This window comes from Musca autumnalis, unplaced genomic scaffold (genome assembly GCF_047663935.1).
Source record: "Musca autumnalis isolate F117 unplaced genomic scaffold, ASM4766393v1 scaffold_2, whole genome shotgun sequence".
NCBI classification, from domain to species: Eukaryota; Metazoa; Arthropoda; class Insecta; order Diptera; family Muscidae; genus Musca; species Musca autumnalis.
In genome coordinates this window covers 99,836,647-99,860,647 of record NW_027411755.1, presented here as the reverse complement: position 1 = coordinate 99,860,647, position 24,001 = coordinate 99,836,647, and the positions used below count along the sequence as shown (strand labels likewise).

Below are 24,001 nucleotides of genomic sequence, written 5' to 3'. Positions count from 1 at the left end.
CAATAAATCGGCTGAAGAATAATAAGGCAGCAGGGGCCGATGGCTTACCAGCCGAGCTGTTCAAAACCGGAGGCGACACGCTGATAAGGTGTATTCATCAGCTAGTTAGCACCATCTGGCAGGAAGAACGAGTACCCGACGATTGGAACCTGAGTATCCTGTGCCCCGTCCACAAGAAGGGAGATAAGACTGTATGCTCTAACTATAGGGGCATAAGTCTACTCCCTATTGCCTACAAGATCGTGTCAGGGATATTGTGCGAACGACTAAAGCCAATGGTCAACGAGATTATTGGACCATACCAATGCGGCTTTAGACCTGGCAAGTCCACCATTGACCAGATATTTACCCTGCGGCAAATCCTGGAGAAGACCCAAGAGATGCAGATCGACACCTACCACCTTTTTGTCGATTATAAAGCAGCCTTCGACAGCCCGCTGCGCTCAAAGTTATTCCAAGCCATGTCTGAATTTGGTATTCCCGCAAAGCTCATCCGGCTTTGTAAAATGACTTTAACTGACACGAGGTCCTCAGTTAAAATAGGAAAGAACCTCTCCGAAGAGTTTGGTACCAAAAGAGGTTTCAGACAAGGAGACAGCCTTTCGTGTGACCTCTTCAACATCCTGCTAGAAAAGGTTATACGAGAGGCAAACGTCAAAAGAAGTGGCACAATCTACACCAATAGTCACATGTTACTTGCTTATGCTGATGATATAGACATCATGGGTCGATCAGTAAAAGAAGTAACTGATACCTTTATAAAGGTCGAAGGAGAATCTGCTAAAGTGGGTCTGGCGGTAAACGGTGAGAAGACCAAGTTGATGGTGTCGACGCGCAATGCGTCCATTGAGCTCGGACCGACTGTGGAAGTTGGTTCCTATAATATTGAGGTAGTAAAAGACTTCGTCTACCTCGGCACCTCCGTCAACACAACAAACGACATCAGTTGTGAAATAAAAAGAAGAATTGTATTGGCCAACAGATGCTACTTTGGATTAAGTAAGCAGTTTAAAAACAAAGCCACATCTCGTCAAACAAAAATAACGCTCTACAAAACACTGATACTACCCATGCTGATGTATGGCTCCGAAGCCTGGGTACTTGCGCAAGCAGACATGGCAGTGCTTGGTGTGTTTGAGAGAAAAATTCTTCGAAAGATCTACGGACCAATCTGCGTTGACGGTGAATATCGACGTCGCATGAACCACGAGCTGTATCTGCTATACAACGACATCAATATTGTTAAACTGTGGTGTGCGCCTCTTAAGGGGTTAAACAACCGAAATAATAAGAAGAAGAGTAAAACGACTCTAATTACCAAACAGCTGTTTTGTAGATAAATTTGCGAGATGTCAAAGGGGGGAAATAAAAGAGACGAGACAATTGACTGACAACATAGAAATTTCCTATGCGGAAAACTGAGGAAAATCTGCCTTTTTTGGCTGATACCTACCGAGAAGATTGGATGTATGGCTCCGTCTATTGGAAATAAGAAGACACGTCGAATTTGTTGTACTGTGAAGCTCTTTATTGAAATTTAAAAAAAAAAGGTAATTTAAAAGAATATATCCCATATAAAAAGGATTAAATACTTGCAAAACTAAACTGAATATTACAAATATTGCTAAAAGAAGAGACAATACCCTGGAAAGAAACCATAAATAAAATTAAAATTCTTACAATAAAATCTTATGAACCAAACTTGATTAAATGAACGAACATTAATGAGCAAAAGTAAATAAAAGGTGCTTAACATAAACAAAACAATAAACGATCAACATAAACTTCAAACAATCGCCAATCCGAATTCCACCTTGGAGCCATACCCATCACCACTCCAATCCACCGAGGGAGGCGCTGCAATCACGGCATGTCCATCCAGGCTTGCCTTTGGTATCTCTCCCTTTGAACTTCTATGACATCCGAACTCGAACAGACGAAAGCTCATAATTAGATTCCCGGTAGGAAACATGTAAAGATAAAAAAATAGAAGAAATATATTAGAATAGAAGGGCTAACAAGTGAGTAGTTATCGTTTACTTACCGTGTTCCTCATTGGGTGAGTGTAGAAAACCTGTGGTTGAGCTCAAGCTAGGGTCAGTGATTTCATCGCGATTCGCCGTACAGTGCAGGCGTTTTCCACTTCATTTGTTGTCCTTGCTGAATCTATAAAGAGAAAAAGAAAAAAATACAAACAAATTTAAATATATGCATGGAATAAGATTTTGCAAATTACATGTTAAAGACCTGGAATATAATTAACCGCAAATACTTACCTTACGAATACATACTTACCTTACGAATACATACTTACCTTACGAATACATACTTACCTTACGAATACTTTTACCTTGGGAAGAGCCATCGGTCGATGGATAAGGGGTCCGACATCATCCTCAGTCTGTTGTGGTGAATCCGTCCCGCACATTGCCGCTAGAACCTGTAGAAGAAAGAAAAACATATAAGCTGGCAGCGACCATTAATTATTCACTCCAATCCTACATGAATAATGTTAGAATTTTCTTAAAAAGTCAAAAATTATTAGAATTGTCACAATATTGTTTTTTTCTTTGATTATATTAATGACATACCTTACCTGATATTAGTTGATGTCTGTCCAGATGAAATAATTTGTATTAAGATAACAACAAATAAAACTATTTATAACGTGAAATGAATTGAAAATGAAAAGTGTTTTGTAATGGCTAACTAAACGAGTAAAAGGTAAGGAAGCGTAGACGAACAGCAGGTGGAGGGAATTAGGGGTATTCTATATATATATTATGGAGGTCTTGAATACCATGGTGGGGTGGGATTCCTCCGGCACTATAAACAGCCAAGCGGTGCCATAAAACCAATCGAATCCAAATTCCAATTATATCATCGTTTAGACTATACCGTATACGACGGTTAAGTACATTATCTTGATTTATTTGGTTTGGCTTAATCTAGTGTTGTCTGAACGTACTGTAAGAGTACATGACATGACTTGTTGTCCTCTTTTTGTTCTATGATCCATAGCTGGCAATAGATTTGATTTTTTTGTCCTCTCTGTCGAGAATCTGTTCACCTGCAAGAACTGCGGCCCCGCAGGCTGAGCTAAAGCCAGGGCAAATGCCACCTTGCCAGCGACGGCGGTGAACCGTTTCTAACTCCAGACGACAGAGGTCCCTAGGACGGGACAAAAATGGCGCCCGCAACATGGGGCCTGAGTTATTAGGTACCCTACTACATGTTTTTTAGGTCATTACCGACGCGATCTTACGTCTCTGGGATTCGGACACCTTAGGCACGGGGATAGATTTATAGGAAGTCACACTCGAGAGCAAGGTGTTTGTCCTTAGAGGGGTAGGATGGAGTAGGGATGACTTTGTTTTCTGTATTGGAGGAGTCGTAAGTCACAACTAGCAGACCTTTTGTTTGAAAACAACAGGTCGGTAGCGACGACACTAACAAAGAGCAGAACACACTATTAGAGGCAATAACTAAGTACAATAGCCCAAATTGGTTCGCCCACCTGTCCGTCCGTTTCATGAGGAATAGTTGTTTCAGTCTGGCTAAAGAGTCCTGAATTTTTTGTCTAGTGAGGAAGATTTGTTCAGTGTCCTTTAGTTTTGTCCGTTGGGTGGCAAATCAATCCCAGTTTTTCATGATTCCATACAACGAGTCATGTGAGAGCAGAGACTTTCACTTCCTGGAGGTAAAGTGAAGTTTGTTTTTTCTGGTTATTTGGAGTTTTGATTGGTTTATTCATATACCCACCTGAAATAAGTCTACGTTTCCAAATCCTTTAGCATAAATTATTGGTTTGGTATCCGCAATAATTAGATTTGAAGAAGAAAAGGAGTTTTCGGTTTGGAGATTGAGGCAACTTTGATTGTTGTTGCAGAAAGGAGAAATATAATTTTCAGATAGGAAGAAGATTAACAATTTTAAAGGGAATAGGAGCGTATAAGGTATTGTTGGAGTTCAACATATGTTCGCTTTATTCGATTATATGGTTTACGGATTTACATTGGAGTAGATATACCGCCAGAAGTATAAGGAGGAAGAGTAGTATTCTGCTCAGTGGTACGGGTGTAGACATTGTGTTTGGGGGTTGGTAGATAATGGTGAAGACTAGAGCGAAGTCATATGAACAGGATAGTTGCACACCAAACTGCTCCAACATGGCAACCAACACTACAACAACAGCGATTAGTGCCGAAGCTGCGATCACCACGGCGACCACAGCGACCACAACAACCACAGCGACCACAACAACCACAACAGTCACGGCGACTACTTCAACAGGATGGATGGGTATCTCAATGGTAGCAGGGGGAGAGGGCTTGTCGACGATGTCAAGTCCAGCCCAGTCGGGAAATGGGTCAGACTCGTATATGGGAGGAAATACGCCTGATACCCCAGATTTTAGTAGTTTGACAGCGCAAAATATTCGTAATGCGGCGCGGGAGCAGAGCGGCCAGGTGCAGCAGGAACGAAATGCGGCTTCGACGGGGGACATTATATTGCGCGATGTAATAAATTCGGCAATTGCAGTCGGACAAGCCGATGTAATAAGGTTGCTAAACGAAAAGTTGACATCGTTAGTTCCACAATTAGTGCAGAAAACCTTAGCCGATATGGGAGCTGATACCAGTATTCTTGCGCGGAAAGGGAATAGTGCTGGCGGGAATGGAAGACTTCCACCTGAAGCTGGATTCCCGAGTGATCCGGTAGATCCAAATCTTCAGGAGCAGCGCCCTCACGGTAACCCTCGGCAGCAGCCATCGGTTCATGAGCAGCCTTCAGCGCAGCGCCATACAGATGGTCAGATCAATCCGTATCAATCGTTGAAAGACAGATCAGAACCGCCTCCGGGAAAGCAGCACCCAAATCCGGCTGGGAACAACCAGCCTCCGCCCCAGAGGGAGTTGCCGCCGCAATATCCAAACAATTGGCCACACGGAATGGGGGTATGTAATCCTCGTCGAAACGATATGGACCGCTGGAAGTTAAAGTTTGATGGATCTTCAAAGTCCATTACGGCTGAAGATTTCATCTTCCGGTTAGAGCGGTTGAAAGAGGATTACGGTTGCCTGGATGAAGAAGTTGCGGTAAAGTTCCCGCAGCTTTTGGAAGGTCCCGCCGAGAGCTGGTTTTGGATGCAGCGCCGCTTGGGGAGATTGAATAACTTCCAGGATATTAAGCATGCATTCCTCTCACAGTTTAGGAAGTACGAAAGCGATTTTGACGTGCAGCGTCGCATGATGGATCGCCGTCAGGGTCCCCATGAGCCGTTTGAGGATTATTACAACGCCTTGCTACACCTGCACCTTCAGCAACGAGTGCCGATGGAGGAGAATATGCTGGTGGACATGATGAAGAGTAACTTGAGACCGGCCATGGCGAATCTGGTGTTTCCTATTCGAATTTACGGCTTACAACACTTCCGGGAAGAATGCCGGAAAGCTGAGCAGCTGTTGATGAATCAGAAGCAGGCCATACATCCGTACAGACAGCAGGTTCCAGGTCGTGTACATGCCATCGATTGCGATAATCCTACAGATGAGTGGGAGGTGGAGGCGATCTCCAGGCAATCAAATTATGTTTGTTGGAATTGTAGGGAGAAAGGCCATGGGTTTATGGATTGCCCCTCGACCACCAGGAATCTGTTTTGTTTCGGTTGTGGGTTGGAGAAAGTGACCAAACCCAGTTGCCCTAGGTGTCAGGGAAACCTGAAAACCGGTGCAGGAAAGGGGATATCGCGTCCGGCTCATCAAAATCCCCAGTAGTGGAGCTCGAGGAACAGGAGGGTGAAGTGGTTAGGATTTTGAAGAGGAATAGACCTAGCATAGATAAGAGTGATGAAGTGGATATTAGACTTAAGGAGATAAAACCCTGGCACGTCCGTCTCCGTGAATATGAGGCGGCACGAGAAAGGATTTTTAATGAAGTTGTTAGCGAAGTAATAGATATTAAGGATCAGGAAGTTTTAGAAGATAGGCTAGATAGTAAGTGTACTGAAATCCCTGAATTTTCATCCATGGATTCTGATAGAATAGTTTATACTCTTAAGGAAAATGAGTTGTTGGAAGTAAAAGGAACAAGAAAGAAACCCAATTTAGTTAAGATTAGGAGAATCGAAAAGGCCAGGAGGAGATTTAGGGCTCGGAAGAAGTTACGGCACCAGATTTCGGAAGCAATGCTCTTCGAAGGAGACGATACCCGGTTATATGCCCGCATTAAAATAGGTTTTGTGGAAGTCGAGGGATTGTTAGATAGTGGCGCCACCGTGACCTGCCTGGGCAGAGGCGGAGTTGAACTGGCGGAGCAGGCAAGTATCCCCATATACCCCTTTAGGTCGGTCATTAAGACGGCTGACGGTACACCTCACCCAGTGGTGGGTCGGATTAGAACGCTTGTGAAGTTGAATAAAGTCGAGAAAGAGGTGGAATTGTTCTTGGTGCCGACGTTGGGTAGGGCACTATACCTCGGAATCGACTTCATGCGGTCTTTCAAGCTGCTGTCCGTCATAGAATGTCTATCGGCGGAGGAAGAAACCTCGGCGGAAAGTACTGATCCGACCTTACATAGTTTGTCCAAGGCAGATAGAAGAAGGTTAGATGAGGCCATTGCACAATTCCCATCGTTCGCCGTTTTGGGCTTAGGTAAAACTAGCCTTGAGACACATTTTATCGACACGGCAGAAGCAGAGCCGGTGAAGCAAAGGCATTATCCTGTATCACCAGCTGTTCAGGCCCTCATGTTTGCGGAGCTCGATAGGATGCTTGACATGAAGGTCATTGAGCCAAGCCAGAGCCCATGGAATAGCCCTGTAACTTTGGTGCGCAAAGGCACTAAAAACAGGCTATGCCTGGACGCCAGGAAGCTCAATGCCCTGACGGTCAAGGATGCCTATCCCCTCCCAAACATTGAGGGACTGCTCAGCAGGTTGGGAGATACGCACTTTATTTCAAGCGTGGATTTGAAGGATGCCTTCTGGCAAATCCCGCTTGAAACAAAGAGCAGAGAGAAGACGGCGTTCACTGTCCCTGGAAGGCCCTTATATCATTATACCGTCATGCCTTTTGGGCTGTGTAATGCAGCCCAAAGGTTGTGTCGATTAATGGATAAGGTCATTCCAGGGCACATTCGTGAGCGAGTATTCGTCTACTTAGACGACTTGTTAATAGTGGCGCCGGACTTTGAGACTCATATCCAGCTTCTGCGTGAAGTGGCCGGGTTGTTGAGGGAGGCCAATCTGACAATTAACGTCGAGAAATCAAAATTTTGTTTTCGAGAATTGCGCTATTTGGGTTATATTGTAGGCGGAGGCCAACTTAAAGTGGACCCAGAAAAGGTGTCAGCCATCGTTAATTGCGACTACCCTAAAAATGCACGTCAAGTACGAAGATTTACGGGCATGACCGGCTGGTATCGCCGCTTCATCGCTGACTACGCCACCATAGCCGCACCCATTTTTGCTACCCTTAAAAAAGGCCGATCCTTCGAGTTCGGAGAAGAGGCGAAAGAAGCATTTGGGAAGCTAAAACAGGCCCTAACACAAAGCCCAGTGCTACAACATCCGGATTTCCGTAGACATTTTTACGTACAGTGCGATGCCTCGGATCTCGGAATTGGTGGGGTTCTCTTCCAGCGAGACGAAGATGGGGGAGAGCATCCGGTGGCTTATATGTCACAGAAGCTGACCCAAGCGCAGAAGAATTACTCAGTGACGGAGCGAGAGTGTCTAGCCGTGGTTATGGCGATCAAGAAGTTTAGACCCTATATTGAGCTGATGCCGTTTACGGTCATCACCGACCATTCGTCATTAAAATGGTTAATGACCAACAAGGAGCTAAGTGGGCGATTAGCTCGATGGAGTCTTCTTCTGCAGGGTCACGCTTTTGAAATAGAACATCGGCGAGGAAGCCAAAATGTGGTACCGGATGCTCTGTCTCGCTATAATTTGGAGGAACTTGCCGATCAGATGGAGAGTTTGGTTGATCTAGCGGCGGATGATTTCAGGAATGACGAATATATGGCGAAGATTCAAACCATACAAGAAAATAAAGACAGCTTACCAGATCTGATAGTCAAAGACGGTTACATATACAAAAAGACGATCCCGGTTACCATGGAGATTCCCCACGAGGACTTCGTATGGAAACTCTGGGTTCCCGCCACATTAACGTCAATGGCTATAAAGCGAGCCCATGATTCGCCTACAGCTGCCCATGGTGGCTACCACAAAACCCTAAAGCGCTTAAAACAATTGTATTACTGGCCCAATATGAACCTGCAGGTGAGGGAGTTTGTCAAGAGTTGCACCGTCTGTAAAGAATCAAAAGCGAACTATCAGAACATGCAACAGCCCATGAATGACAATGTACCCTTCGGGAGACCATTTCAAAAGATCTACGTGGACTTCTTAGGCCCATATGTACGATCGAAGGCGAACAACGCATACATTTTTATAGTCCTAGACCACGTAACGAAGTTCGTATTGCTCAAACCCTTATCCAAAGCCACATCAAAGAATGTTATAAAGTTTCTTATGGACGAAGTGTTCCATAAATTTGGTGTTCCGGAAATTTTGATGTCGGACAATGGCCAACAGTTTGTTGGTAAAGACTTCACTGCGTTTCTGGAGGCGTACGGCGTTAGACATTTTAAGACTGGTTTATATTCCCCCCAAGCCAACCAATCAGAGCGGGTAAACCAGTCTATATTGGCGGCTATCAGGTCTTACCTAAAGGAGGATCAAAGGGACTGGGACCAAAATCTGTCGGCCATAGAGTGTGCTCTCCGTTCTGCAGTCCACTCGTCCATCGGTATGACCCCATACTTCGCACTTTTTGGTACCAACATGGTGACCCATGGAAGTGTCTATCGCCTGGCGAAGGTGCTTGAAAGTTTGAACGACCCCGAGTTTAGTGCTCTGCCCAAACCTTCAAAGTTGGAACTAATCAGAAACGAGGTCATGAAGAATTTAGAAAGAAGCCACAAGGACAGAGCTAGGAAGTATAACGTGCGTTCGCGGAAAGTCAGGTTTGTTCCTGGACAGGAAATATACCATAGAAACCACCAGCTAAGTGATTTTAGCAAAAATATAAACGCTAAATTAAACAAGAAATTTGTCAAGTGTAGAGTAGTTCGAGCCGTTGGGAACTGTCTCTACGAAATAGAGGATTTAAAAGGAAGATCCATAGGAGTATACCATGCGCGCGACCTGAAACAGTGATATCCTGGATGGCTAGCTTTGAGAATTCCCCATGGAAAGTTACGGTAGACAAAGAGGACGAATTAGCTTTCAGAATTTCAGGCTGGTTGTGAATTAGCTGGGGGAGGCAGAGACAGTAGTCTTAACCTATTAACAAGTTTTACATTGTGTGGTTGTAATGGCGGTTATGAGTAGTTCACCAAGTTTTTTTGAGCGAAAAGTTTATTGACCCCTCTTAAACATTGAATCGTGAGATTGAGGCGCGGTTTCCTGTCAGGCCCAACCACCCTAAGATATATCCAGACTTTGATATATTGTTTTAATTTATTATTGTTCACTATAGTACGAATGGTATGATGGGGGTTAAATGTGCATTAAGTTTTTACTTACCGTTTCACGTTAGTACTCTGGAGCTAATCCTTAGTCTCCTGATCTTCTTGGCTAAGAAGTAGGCCTTTTTATCCTAAAAGGTAACAGAAGAAAGGCGAAAGACATATTCTTTTAATTAAGTCAGCACATATCAGCAGGGGCTATAATGCTAAATATGCCGGAACCTTCCCCTTAAGCAAGAGGAATTTGGCTGTCAAAAGCTATGAAAGTACATCGAAACGGTAAAGCAAAATACAAAGCAACAACTTGCCAGGGTACTAACTTGGTCCAAGTCCGTATTGAATTTCATATCATATATAAATAAAGCACATATCCTAAGAGTTGTTTGGAAACTTTTAGACACTCGTTTGCAGATATGGTAGAGGCTAGTAGTGAGCCGTTCCACATTTCTCACAGCATTTGCAGCAAGGATTTCTATTTCCACACAACATGGTACAAACTTGTTTTTTTTGTAGACATAGCTTTTGTTTTGTTTTATTTCCAATGAACCAGACTCTAAGCAAAGGGTGGAGGTCAACATTCATCAAATATCAACCTTCTGCCAATCTAGTCGTATAATGGCACCGAGTTACCGTTTGTTTCAACACGTTACATTTAACATTCTCAGTTTCAGGAAGAAAAAAACCATAAGTAGTACTGTTACAGGTTTAAAACTTAGGTCAATATAATATTGGATCCTTGAAAGTTTCATAAAACCCATCCATAGCCATACCCTTTTGGTTTTCCAACATCTGTTGGGTGAACTTAGAAACGATTGTATCTATATCGTGACCGTATGGATATTGTGAGTACCACAAGATTGAACTAAGGATTCAATATACCTCTTATGATCTCTCTAGGATGTATACTCTGGACTCAACCTCTTAGACGTAAATAAAAATTATATGCCCAATAAGATTAATATAGTGGACGTTTGATTTGTTATAGAAGAATATTGTGGAATCCTGGATTCATACCAAATACTAAGTAATCAAGGGAGAGCTATTCTGATATAAAATGCTGCGCACTTTCAAATCAAACCCAGTCAAAGGATTTGTGTCAAGAGCTGTTTACAATCATAAATCTCATATCATTAAAACCGCTAAACGCATATATTTCTAGTTGTTTAGGAAAGGAGTCGACAAATGTTTGTAAGATGCATTGATGTTAAGGGAAGAAGGTTTAACAGCAAAATCGCTTTGTTCTCATATAAAATCCATTTTAGGAGGCATCGGATTCGTCATGCTAATTTGCTAAAGAATCACCGACAGGAGATGTTTTTTTGTTTCATATATACATTTCTGTTTTACACTAGTCATAATGGTCACCATAAATTTTTCTTAAAGGTTGTGCTATTCAGAACGAGCTTTTACCTAAAAATTTTCTGCCTATAGTTTTTGTGCAATAGAAATATTTTACAAATGAGTCGTTTTTATCCACACTCATTCGTTTTAAATTTGTTTTTAATGAAAAAGTGATAAGCATTCGTCGGACTCCGGAAATCTGTACATACAAGTATCTTCATTACGTTTATTGGATTGTGTTGAATTGGTCTCATTGAAAATGTGTATTCGATGTGTTTTGTGCCAGTCTATGAAAATTTTCTTTGAAAATTATTGGCCCTTTTCTTCTAAAATTTCATTGGCGTCTACACACACGACATTTTCATATGAAAATTTTGATGTTTGCATTGCTTTGAGAATTACGAATTTAAACACAAAGAATAGTTGCAGATTACAAAGCCTTCTTGCCCATAAACTTATTTTCACGTTAATGAAATTTTCGTAGTTCGGCACAAGACTATACAGACCCATTTTCAAAACAACATCCAGAAGACGTCTCGGAAAGATGATGATGTATGGTTATCTAAAAGTGTATACAAATAATTCCCCGTCATCTGAATGTGTTTTCAGAACCGATTTTTGTTCAAAACAATGTGTTTGTTTTCATTTTTCCCCCTTTCAGACGATTTCGTTTGCATCAAGGCATATTCAATAACAATGTTGTTTTTGTAAAATTGTTAGGTGTTGTAATTCATGCAACTACCTTCTATAAATATGCCTTGGTTTGTAGTATTTTTCCGTTGTTATGAAGACCACATTGTATGTGAAATAGCAAGGTGAATTTAGGAAGATGACACAAAATCTAATTCAGGCCTTATTCTTAATTTACTGTCAAATGTTTTTTTTTGCGAGGAATACACCAAAACCAAAAGTTTCGATTGTTTGTCAAATAAGAGAACGAATCGGAACATTCATGTTACAAAACAGCCTGTAAACACAATTTGTATAATTATATCGAAAAGACATACCTGTGGTTTCACCTCACTGTTGTGTTTCTTGTCTGGGAAAAGTGCCACAGGTTGGACATTACAGAAGGCCGGAACAAAGGAAAATACTCCAATAGGTTTCACCGTACCGTGTTGGTAGCTTCACTTACATTATTATCACAATAGCTTAAGCATTTTTTTTTTTAAATATTTTATTTTATTTTTTTTATTTTTTCCATTTTCACATAGCATAACCTAAAATATTTTTTTTCGCACTATTACCACCATTCATAAAGATGTTTTCATTGATATATTTCTCTCTAGTAACGCGCACACACACACACATATTAATCATATTAATTTACCGCCGTTTTCACCTTTACATTAATTTAATTATTCACTTTGTTTTGCACACATGCACTTCAAACACAATTTATATTTATTTTTCGTAGGAAATATTTATCTGTTATTAAAGATTCGCACTTAATGTAGTATTTTTATTCGTACCTCGTACACTGCGACGGATTGAACAGGAAGAAATTGCGTACTATAATGCTTCTTCGTTTCTCGATGACGCTAGTAGTCACTAGTCATTGTTAACATATTACGAGAATTTAGTACTTAGGGGAGTTCGCATGTGGAGATTTCCCGAAATCGAACTATTAAGGGGGTTCCATCTAGTTATACTAGGTTTACATCTAGAGTAGACAGTAGGGATGCCAAACCGCGAAATAATAGAGATGCCAAACACTGATGTTTTTATTCATACAAGAGCAAATAAACGTTATTATTACTACTTTTGATATCTAAGGTCGCACATTTTTCCCTCCTATCCTTTGATGAGGATATCGGCAGGATAGTTGGGTTTGTGGTGTGCGCCTCTTAAGGGGTTAAACAACCGAAATAATAAGAAGAAGAGTAAAACGACTCTAATTACCAAACAGCTGTTTTGTAGATAAATTTGCGAGATGTCAAAGGGGGGAAATAAAAGAGACGAGACAATTGACTGACAACATAGAAATTTCCTATGCGGAAAACTGAGGAAAATCTGCCTTTTTTGGCTGATACCTACCGAGAAGATTGGATGTATGGCTCCGTCTATTGGAAATAAGAAGACACGTCGAATTTGTTGTACTGTGAAGCTCTTTATTGAAATTTAAAAAAAAAAGTAATTTAAAAGAATATATCCCATATAAAAAGGATTAAATACTTGCAAAACTAAACTGAATATTACAAATATTGCTAAAAGAAGAGACAATACCCTGGAAAGAAACCATAAATAAAATTAAAATTCTTACAATAAAATCTTATGAACCAAACTTGATTAAATGAACGAACATTAATGAGCAAAAGTAAATAAAAGGTGCTTAACATAAACAAAACAATAAACGATCAACATAAACTTCAAACAATCGCCAATCCGAATTCCACCTTGGAGCCATACCCATCACCACTCCAATCCACCGAGGGAGGCGCTGCAATCACGGCATGTCCATCCAGGCTTGCCTTTGGTATCTCTCCCTTTGAACTTCTATGACATCCGAACTCGAACAGACGAAAGCTCATAATTAGATTCCCGGTAGGAAACATGTAAAGATAAAAAAATAGAAGAAATATATTAGAATAGAAGGGCTAACAAGTGAGTAGTTATCGTTTACTTACCGTGTTCCTCATTGGGTGAGTGTAGAAAACCTGTGGTTGAGCTCAAGCTAGGGTCAGTGATTTCATCGCGATTCGCCGTACAGTGCAGGCGTTTTCCACTTCATTTGTTGTCCTTGCTGAATCTATAAAGAGAAAAAGAAAAAAATACAAACAAATTTAAATATATGCATGGAATAAGATTTTGCAAATTACATGTTAAAGACCTGGAATATAATTAACCGCAAATACTTACCTTACGAATACATACTTACCTTACGAATACATACTTACCTTACGAATACATACTTACCTTACGAATACTTTTACCTTGGGAAGAGCCATCGGTCGATGGATAAGGGGTCCGACATCATCCTCAGTCTGTTGTGGTGAATCCGTCCCGCACATTGCCGCTAGAACCTGTAGAAGAAAGAAAAACATATAAGCTGGCAGCGACCATTAATTATTCACTCCAATCCTACATGAATAATGTTAGAATTTTCTTAAAAAGTCAAAAATTATTAGAATTGTCACAATATTGTTTTTTTCTTTGATTATATTAATGACATACCTTACCTGATATTAGTTGATGTCTGTCCAGATGAAATAATTTGTATTAAGATAACAACAAATAAAACTATTTATAACGTGAAATGAATTGAAAATGAAAAGTGTTTTGTAATGGCTAACTAAACGAGTAAAAGGTAAGGAAGCGTAGACGAACAGCAGGTGGAGGGAATTAGGGGTATTCTATATATATATTATGGAGGTCTTGAATACCATGGTGGGGTGGGATTCCTCCGGCACTATAAACAGCCAAGCGGTGCCATAAAACCAATCGAATCCAAATTCCAATTATATCATCGTTTAGACTATACCGTATACGACGGTTAAGTACATTATCTTGATTTATTTGGTTTGGCTTAATCTAGTGTTGTCTGAACGTACTGTAAGAGTACATGACATGACTTGTTGTCCTCTTTTTGTTCTATGATCCATAGCTGGCAATAGATTTGATTTTTTTGTCCTCTCTGTCGAGAATCTGTTCACCTGCAAGAACTGCGGCCCCGCAGGCTGAGCTAAAGCCAGGGCAAATGCCACCTTGCCAGCGACGGCGGTGAACCGTTTCTAACTCCAGACGACAGAGGTCCCTAGGACGGGACAAAACGTATCGAGATGCAGCGATTGCGTTATCTAGGCCATATCATAAGAATGAGCGATGATGAACCCGCTAAAAAGGCGTATGAATACATGCCACATGGCGGTGCACGCAGAATTGGCAGGCCAAGGAATAGATGGCGCAAACAAGTGGATGAAGAGATGAAAAGGCGCGGTATTCCAGAGTGCAAAGCAACAAATAGAGAGGAATGGAGATCTCTTCTTAGTTCGGCCTATAGAACAAATGTTCTGTAATGGGCCAGCTAAGTAAGTAAGTAAGTACGTGGTCAGATAACAGAGTTATACGCTAATATATCCATAGAAACCCTATTCTAGGCCAGCTTTTGTCAGCGGCCCACCATTTATAGTCTGGCACTAGATGGCAGATGATTTTAATACTGAACAATCTTAAACCCATGAGCTACTTTGGACAATTATTGCCGAGGTGGGCACTGCACTATAGGTCAAACAGCCCATTTTACTGGCCAAAAGTCAGATTTCGCACTTTGTATTTTCACTTATTTTATGATACTTTCTCGTAAGAAACACTTCAAATATAATAAAAATAAATTTTGTTTTTGTATGAGAAATTATACCGTTACATGGCTGCCAAATATGTATTATTCAAATATCTTTAAAAACTTGTTAACGAAATATGTTTACTTGTATACGTTAAGGGTGAAACAAAATCACAATATTAGCATAAGTAACGATTTGATTAGAAAGTATTCTATATCTATTTATCAAAAATGCCCTCCTATCATCATTTATGTGTATAAATAGTTATTAAATGGGTGTAACTTTGAATTTTCGAAGAAAGTAGAACATTTTGAGGTTATGTACGCTTTTAAAGTTTCGGCAACGTTCGGCAATGAAAGTGAAAATTGAAATTGGTTCATTAACTCGTGCCGAATGCAGAAAATTTTATGTGATTTTGCGTAAATTTGCTCGACAAGAATTATACAACATTTTTAGGTTACCATATTTTCCATAATATTGATTTTTTTGAAGTCAGGGTTAAACCTTTTAACAAATAATGTTAGCCAAATTGGAGTCTACAGCATTCTGCTGTGTTCTAAAGTCAAATTATTTACAAATCTTTTATAAATATATACAGTTATAGTCAAAATATGTCACATCATAATGTGGGATTTTCAAGCTAATAATTTTAAGGCATATTCATATTAAAACTAAAACGAAACACAACAAAAAAGCTTCTGAACTTATCGGACGTCGATGCCTTCAATTCTGTAGACAAATAACAGACCTTCCAGTTTTTGTCCCCAAAGGGTTAAGGTACCAGTTGTGTATTTGGTCCATAAAGGGTTAATTTTTTGGCCCACGTTGTTCCATTTTTCTCCCTGAATCTAAAAACGCTATATTAACTTAAACCAAATACTTGTTTTAACTTTAAGACTTTTGGCCAATAAAATGGTCCGTTTGACCTATAGTGCACTGGTGGGCATCATAACTAAAACCTTAGGTCAAATTAAAGTATATGATTAAATTGACATTACAAAATACACTAAGAAAATATGCAGCTAACTAAAATTCCACAACCCGCTTAAACACTATTTTTGAATGAAAATTAAGCTATTACCTCCTCCTTCAAAATCCACTATAATATTTTGCTATACGTACCACCATAGCACCATCTGGCAGGAAGAACGAGTACCCGACGATTGGAACCTGAGTATCCTGTGCCCCGTCCACAAGAAGGGAGATAAGACTGTATGCTCTAACTATAGGGGCATAAGTCTACTCCCTATTGCCTACAAGATCGTGTCAGGGATATTGTGCGAACGACTAAAGCCAATGGTCAACGAGATTATTGGACCATACCAATGCGGCTTTAGACCTGGCAAGTCCACCATTGACCAGATATTTACCCTGCGGCAAATCCTGGAGAAGACCCAAGAGATGCAGATCGACACCTACCACCTTTTTGTCGATTATAAAGCAGCCTTCGACAGCCCGCTGCGCTCAAAGTTATTCCAAGCCATGTCTGAATTTGGTATTCCCGCAAAGCTCATCCGGCTTTGTAAAATGACTTTAACTGACACGAGGTCCTCAGTTAAAATAGGAAAGAACCTCTCCGAAGAGTTTGGTACCAAAAGAGGTTTCAGACAAGGAGACAGCCTTTCGTGTGACCTCTTCAACATCCTGCTAGAAAAGGTTATACGAGAGGCAAACGTCAAAAGAAGTGGCACAATCTACACCAATAGTCACATGTTACTTGCTTATGCTGATGATATAGACATCATGGGTCGATCAGTAAAAGAAGTAACTGATACCTTTATAAAGGTCGAAGGAGAATCTGCTAAAGTGGGTCTGGCGGTAAACGGTGAGAAGACCAAGTTGATGGTGTCGACGCGCAATGCGTCCATTGAGCTCGGACCGACTGTGGAAGTTGGTTCCTATAATATTGAGGTAGTAAAAGACTTCGTCTACCTCGGCACCTCCGTCAACACAACAAACGACATCAGTTGTGAAATAAAAAGAAGAATTGTATTGGCCAACAGATGCTACTTTGGATTAAGTAAGCAGTTTAAAAACAAAGCCACATCTCGTCAAACAAAAATAACGCTCTACAAAACACTGATACTACCCATGCTGATGTATGGCTCCGAAGCCTGGGTACTTGCGCAAGCAGACATGGCAGTGCTTGGTGTGTTTGAGAGAAAAATTCTTCGAAAGATCTACGGACCAATCTGCGTTGACGGTGAATATCGACGTCGCATGAACCACGAGCTGTATCTGCTATACAACGACATCAATATTGTTAAACGTATCGAGATGCAGCGATTGCGTTATCTAGGCCATATCATAAGAATGAGCGATGATGAACCCGCTAAAAAGGCGTATGAATACATGCCACATGGCGGTGCACGCAGAATTGGCAGGCCAAGGAATAGATGGCGCAAACAAGTGGATGAAGAGATGAAAAGGCGCGGTATTCCAGAGTGCAAAGCAACAAATAGAGAGGAATGGAGATCTCTTCTTAGTTCGGCCTATAGAACAAATGTTCTGTAATGGGCCAGCTAAGTAAGTAAGTAAGTACGTGGTCAGATAACAGAGTTATACGCTAATATATCCATAGAAACCCTATTCTAGGCCAGCTTTTGTCAGCGGCCCACCATTTATAGTCTGGCACTAGATGGCAGATGATTTTAATACTGAACAATCTTAAACCCATGAGCTACTTTGGACAATTATTGCCGAGGTGGGCACTGCACTATAGGTCAAACAGCCCATTTTACTGGCCAAAAGTCAGATTTCGCACTTTGTATTTTCACTTATTTTATGATACTTTCTTGTAAGAAACACTTCAAATATAATAAAAATAAATTTTGTTTTTGTATGAGAAATTATACCGTTACATGGCTGCCAAATATGTATTATTCAAATATCTTTAAAAACTTGTTAACGAAATATGTTTACTTGTATACGTTAAGGGTGAAACAAAATCACAATATTAGCATAAGTAACGATTTGATTAGAAAGTATTCTATATCTATTTATCAAAAATGCCCTCCTATCATCATTTATGTGTATAAATAGTTATTAAATGGGTGTAACTTTGAATTTTCGAAGAAAGTAGAACATTTTGAGGTTATGTACGCTTTTAAAGTTTCGGCAACGTTCGGCAATGAAAGTGAAAATTGAAATTGGTTCATTAACTCGTGCCGAATGCAGAAAATTTTATGTGATTTTGCGTAAATTTGCTCGACAAGAATTATACAACATTTTTAGGTTACCATATTTTCCATAATATTGATTTTTTTGAAGTCAGGGTTAAACCTTTTAACAAATAATGTTAGCCAAATTGGAGTCTACAGCATTCTGCTGTGTTCTAAAGTCAAATTATTTACAAATCTTTTATAAATATATACAGTTATAGTCAAAATATGTCACATCATAATGTGGGATTTTCAAGCTAATAATTTTAAGGCATATTCATATTAAAACTAAAACGAAACACAACAAAAAAGCTTCTGAACTTATCGGACGTCGATGCCTTCAATTCTGTAGACAAATAACAGACCTTCCAGTTTTTGTCCCCAAAGGGTTAAGGTACCAGTTGTGTATTTGGTCCATAAAGGGTTAATTTTTTGGCCCACGTTGTTCCATTTTTCTCCCTGAATCTAAAAACGCTATATTAACTTAAACCAAATACTTGTTTTAACTTTAAGACTTTTGGCCAATAAAATGGTCCGTTTGACCTATAGTGCACTGGTGGGCATCATAACTAAAACCTTAGGTCAAATTAAAGTATATGATTAAATTGACATTACAAAATACACTAAGAAAATATGCAGCTAACTAAAATTCCACAACCCGCTTAAACACTATTTTTGAATGAAAATTAAGCTATTACCTCCTCCTTCAAAATCCACTATAATATTTTGCTATACGTATTAGTTTCGCGATATTTTGAATATATTTGCTTGCACTTAAAATATAGGTTGTACTCACAACAAAAAATACTAGTCAAATGTTCCGACTTTTGAAGCTATTCTTAAGAAGATCGCGTTCGAATGAAACAAAAATTAATATATTTTTAAAAAGGTCCATGTCATAGCTTTCAGAGTTGCCAGATGTTGTACCAAAATTTTGACATTATTTTTTTTATTTTTGGCCAATGGGTGGATCCACTGTGCATTCGTAACATTGCCTCCCGCTTAAGCCTGTTCGTCCCGAATAGGCACAGTTCCCTCTCGGTGGTTTGGGCATTGGTAACACTGCCTCCCGCTTAAGCCTGTTCCTCTTGACTAGACGCAGTTCTCTTTCCCTAGTGGTGGCAACCAATTTAGATGTACCCTCTACTGCGTCAGCTTTTGACTTTTGCTCTTCTGGACGACGTTGCTTTCTCTCCAGGAATCTTGACGTTATACCTTCTTTCTTCGTGGTCACCTTCCTAAGTGCCACCTGGTCTTCCACGGACTTGTCCTTCCTTGCTGTACGGCAGTTTTTCGATGGACCTTTCCTCGACGTACATCTTCGCTTTTTCCTCCTCGTTGCGAGATTTTTCCACTTTCCTACGTGCCATTTGTCGGCGGCTTCCACCTTCAGCGTACGGACATCGACAGCAATCTCGCCGGATTCTGCCTTTGGGCGATGTTTGCTTTTCTCGTTGTAGCCCACACTTATCGGTATTACCACATTGGACCAAGTCATCACACGGTGCTTTATGTCCAGGTTGATATCGAAGGCAATCATGAAGTCTACACCAAGTATACACCATTGTCGAAGCCTTTAACCGTCAAGTTGTGATTCTCCTGCTGGACTATGGCTATAGAGATAGTGGGACCATCGTTTTCATCCTCTGCCAGCGGCGCCTCGTGATTGACGGAATTCACTTTATTTGATTCACCTGATGTCTCTCTTTCCAGATTCTTGGCCACCGGTTGGTCGTCGCTTTTCAAAGGCGGTGAGGCGGATCTGGACCTTGGTCGTTGCAATTTGCATTCTCGTGCAATGTGTCCAACTTTCCGACAGTTGTAGCAAGTCTTTCCCGTTTTTCCAGCCCCTCTTTTCACTTTATCTATTACCTGCATTAGTGCATCTTTTATTAGTTCGACAACGGTCTGGGGACTGTTGTCCTCAACTTCCAGCCTCCGCACATTGCAAGCCTGAGGTTTCACCATTGTCTCTTGCTTATGTCTGCCACCGTACTTAAGTTCAAGAGCAGCCATTATATCTCCATAACTGTTTCTAGAAGCGGCGGGAATATTCTGTAATACGTCAGCAGCACCGCCCTTCAATGCCATAAGTAGTCGAACCGCCTTGTCGTTATCGTTCCACGAATTTCTCGAAGCAACCGTCTCAAATTGTAATTTGAAGACATCAAACGATGTAGATCCGTCGAATTCCGGAGGCTTGAATTTCAGAGTGTTATCAATAACTCGCACTGGTCCTCCTTTGATTTCCAGTTCAGACATTTTCTTTTCCAGATTCACAATCTTCTCGTCGTGGGCCAGAAATTGCCTATCCAATTTCTTTAAATGGTTTTCCACAACCTCGTAATATTGTCGAGTCTTTCGCTGATTCTTCTAAAATTTGCCTCTAATTCTTCCAATTTTTGGGAATTTTCGTCCAATTCCTCCGTCAGACATTTGAAGCATTCATTTACTGCAATAGATTCCTCTTCCATTCTCTTACTAAATTCCTTCGCCAACGTTACTGCAATCACTTTTGCAACCTCCGTATAACTCGGAACCGCATCTGAAGTTTCATCTCTAATATCAAACTCATATTCGTCGATGTCCACTTCACGGTACTTTAACTCTTCCAAAAGGCGTTTTTGTAGCACAGCCTTACTTCCGGTAGTTGGCAACCCAAGCTTAGATAGGAACTTCTTCAAGTCTTCCTTTCGTAGATCCTTAAACTTCATTGTAGGATGATCGTAATCTCACTGCTGACACCAATTGTTACGGAATTAGATTTAACTAATCTCCGTGTAGACGTTGTTTTATTTCCCAGTACGATTTGTACCAAATAAAACAGGGTTCGTTTTAGATTACGTTTCTACAATGCTTTATTTACTTTATTACACTTATTCGGAACCGACTTTAATTACTAAGCACACAGCAAGTCTCTAGTTAGCACGCATCAATTCTTTAACCGATCTGTTCAGTTCAACGCTTAAAACACAACTCAACTCGTCATTGCCAGTTCCCCTGTATTTATACCCCAAAGTCTCCCTGTTCTAGAGTCCTCTAGAACACATATGCCAACACCTCGAATCTGTGCAGCGAACACACAGACGCACATTCGAGTTATATGTGAAAGCCATATAACCAGCACACCACATTTGCCTATGCAACTGTAGAAACAAAAGCTGCAACAATGTATTTTCAGCATTACTTTGGATTACATTGTTGCAATGTCTTAATATCAATCCTTTGATTGAACCGTTCATCTTATGAATTGTTTATGTTTATTTGAAAAGACCACCATCAGTGGCTAAACATTAAACCGAACGGCCACCATCAGTGGCTACTGTTTATTAAATTGCAACTGAGATTGTTTACTCAGCTGCATAATTAAATTCTGATTTTCCCACGTCAAACAAAGAACTTAAGATTCGATTCTTTGGAAATAAAGAGCGTATTAATTTTAAGAATTTAGTCTGTTAATGTACTCCTAACAATACGGTTGTATAATACCGCATTGAATAAAAAAATAAAACGTATAAAAAAGTAAATTTTTTGTCTTTTTTACTTAACTGGCGCAGTCGGTAGGATTCAGGGTAAAAAACTGAATCCTTTGCGAAAACTATCGTTCCGTTCCTTTGCTCGAAAAAAAGTGATAATTTTTTTTTAACAATTTGCTCGAAAAAAGTGACAAATTTTGTTTAACAAAAAAAAAAAAAGAAAAATTTATTGTGAAAAATAAGAAACACATTGATGTGACGTGAATTACAGCATAACATACATACAAACAGAAGTTAAATTGTTCAACATAAAACACAAAACTAGAATTGTGAATCAAAAAACAAAACGTTTAACCAAATTTTTATATACACCTAAATTAACTAAAGTTAAAACCACATATACTCACTCAACAAACTAAAATTTACAAATAGTTAAAAACTTGTTGATTTAAAACTTACAAATTAAAGTGTTAAAACATAAAGTTGAAGAATTAAAACTTACGCCTAAATTAACTAAAGTTAATACCACAAAGAATTGTGCCTAAAATCTACAGAATTAAAACTTAAAATCTACGATAAATAAATGTTAAAAACTTGAAATTATAATTGACCTACTTGAATATAAAAGTTGAACTATCAAAAATCTAAAATTTCTTAATAAAAAAAATCTCTTCACCTAAACCTAACCAAAAAGACAATTGCCTAACTGTAAAATAACATTTAAGAAGAATTAAATAAAACAACAACATGGCACTATCATTACCCGAAGCGCTCAGAGAAGCGCGCAATATTCCAGTGTTTAATGGTACCGGAGAGTACCTGTTATCAAACTATCTAAGAGATGTAAACATAGTACTCTCACTAATACAAGAAGAACGTAGGCCGATAATTACAAACATCCTAGCTAGCAGATTGCAAGGAAAGGCACTGCAGGCGGTGGAAACATTGATGCAACCAACATGGGATCAGATAATCACGAAACTGAAGGAAGAGTTCGGTATCAAGGAATCCTTTTTCAAGCTACGAAAGGATGCAATGAATGTAAGTTCCGAAAATATTTATGACTTACACGAACAATTATTAAAAATCTTGTGTAAATTAAATACTAAATATACGTTAAGCCCAGATAACGAATTATTTACACCTCTGGAAAATAAGAGGAATATTTTAAAATTTATATAGACTACTTACCTTTGTACATTAAAACTCTTTTAATACAAAATAATATCGACGATATTAATGATGCGATAACTTATCTTACCGAAAATGATCTTCTTAAAGACATTCGACTAAAAAACCATGCTAAAAATAATAAAAAATTTAAACAAAAGAAATCCTATCAAAATGCTCATAATAATCATAACAATAATAATTATAATAATAATAATCATTCCAATAATAGAGGATTTAATTTTGATAATGACGGTAATAGGTATAACGATAATAATGAGCCGATGGAAATAGGAAATATAAATAATGGTGAAAATTTTCATTCACCGCCCCAAAATCCTACTTACCAATAATTCCATTAACTATCAATGGAATTAAAGTAAGATGCCTAATAGATTGCGGTGCTGCAACAACATTAGGTGATTACAGGATATTTGGGGCAACGGCTTCAAAACGTAAAATCAAATATAATTTAATATTAAACACTCTAACAGGAAGTAAAAATGTAACTGAAGAAGTGATCGTAGATGTTCCGCTTGAATTTAACAGGGCTGGCGAAACCATGTCAGTAAAATTAATAGATTTAAAAAACCGTAACTTCGATTGCATCATAGGAAACAATGTTTTATTGCCAATGGGGGTAATAATAGACCTTTTAAATAAACAACTGGTGATCGACAATACTAGGGTATCTTTAATAAATAATCAACCTCCAATAAATTATGAACAAATAACCATATTGGAGATTCAGCACATGGAAACCTGTAGTATTAAAGTACCAGATTATATAAGTACCGAAGAGGGGAATAGGTTGGATAAGTTTTTATGTAAATTTAAAAACACGTTCTATTTAGAAGGGCAATCCTTACCTATGACCACAGAAGTAAAGCATACTATTGCAACAACATCAGATAAACCGATATTTTCAAAAATTTACAGATATCCAAAAATGCATGAAAAAGAGATAGAAAGACAGATTAGGGAAATGCTAGACCAGGGGATAATAAGACCGAGTAAATCGCCTTAAAATTCT

At 39.4% G+C, this 24,001-nt stretch overlaps 1 long non-coding RNA gene across 2 annotated transcripts; it reads right to left on the bottom strand.

Moving 5' to 3' along the window:
- Nucleotides 1-1,506: 1,506 nt before the first annotated feature.
- LOC141394347 (uncharacterized) lies at nucleotides 1,507-14,911 on the bottom strand. Of its 2 annotated transcripts, XR_012410372.1 has the most exons (3): nucleotides 11,889-14,819; nucleotides 9,599-9,671; nucleotides 1,507-2,440 (listed from the first exon to the last, which is right to left on the bottom strand). It is a non-coding gene; the product is annotated as an uncharacterized lncRNA (long non-coding RNA). The 2 variants fall into 2 exon arrangements; XR_012410371.1 differs by lacking the exon at nucleotides 9,599-9,671 and having other exon boundaries at nucleotides 11,889-14,911.
- Between the last annotated feature and the right edge of the window lie 9,090 nt (nucleotides 14,912-24,001).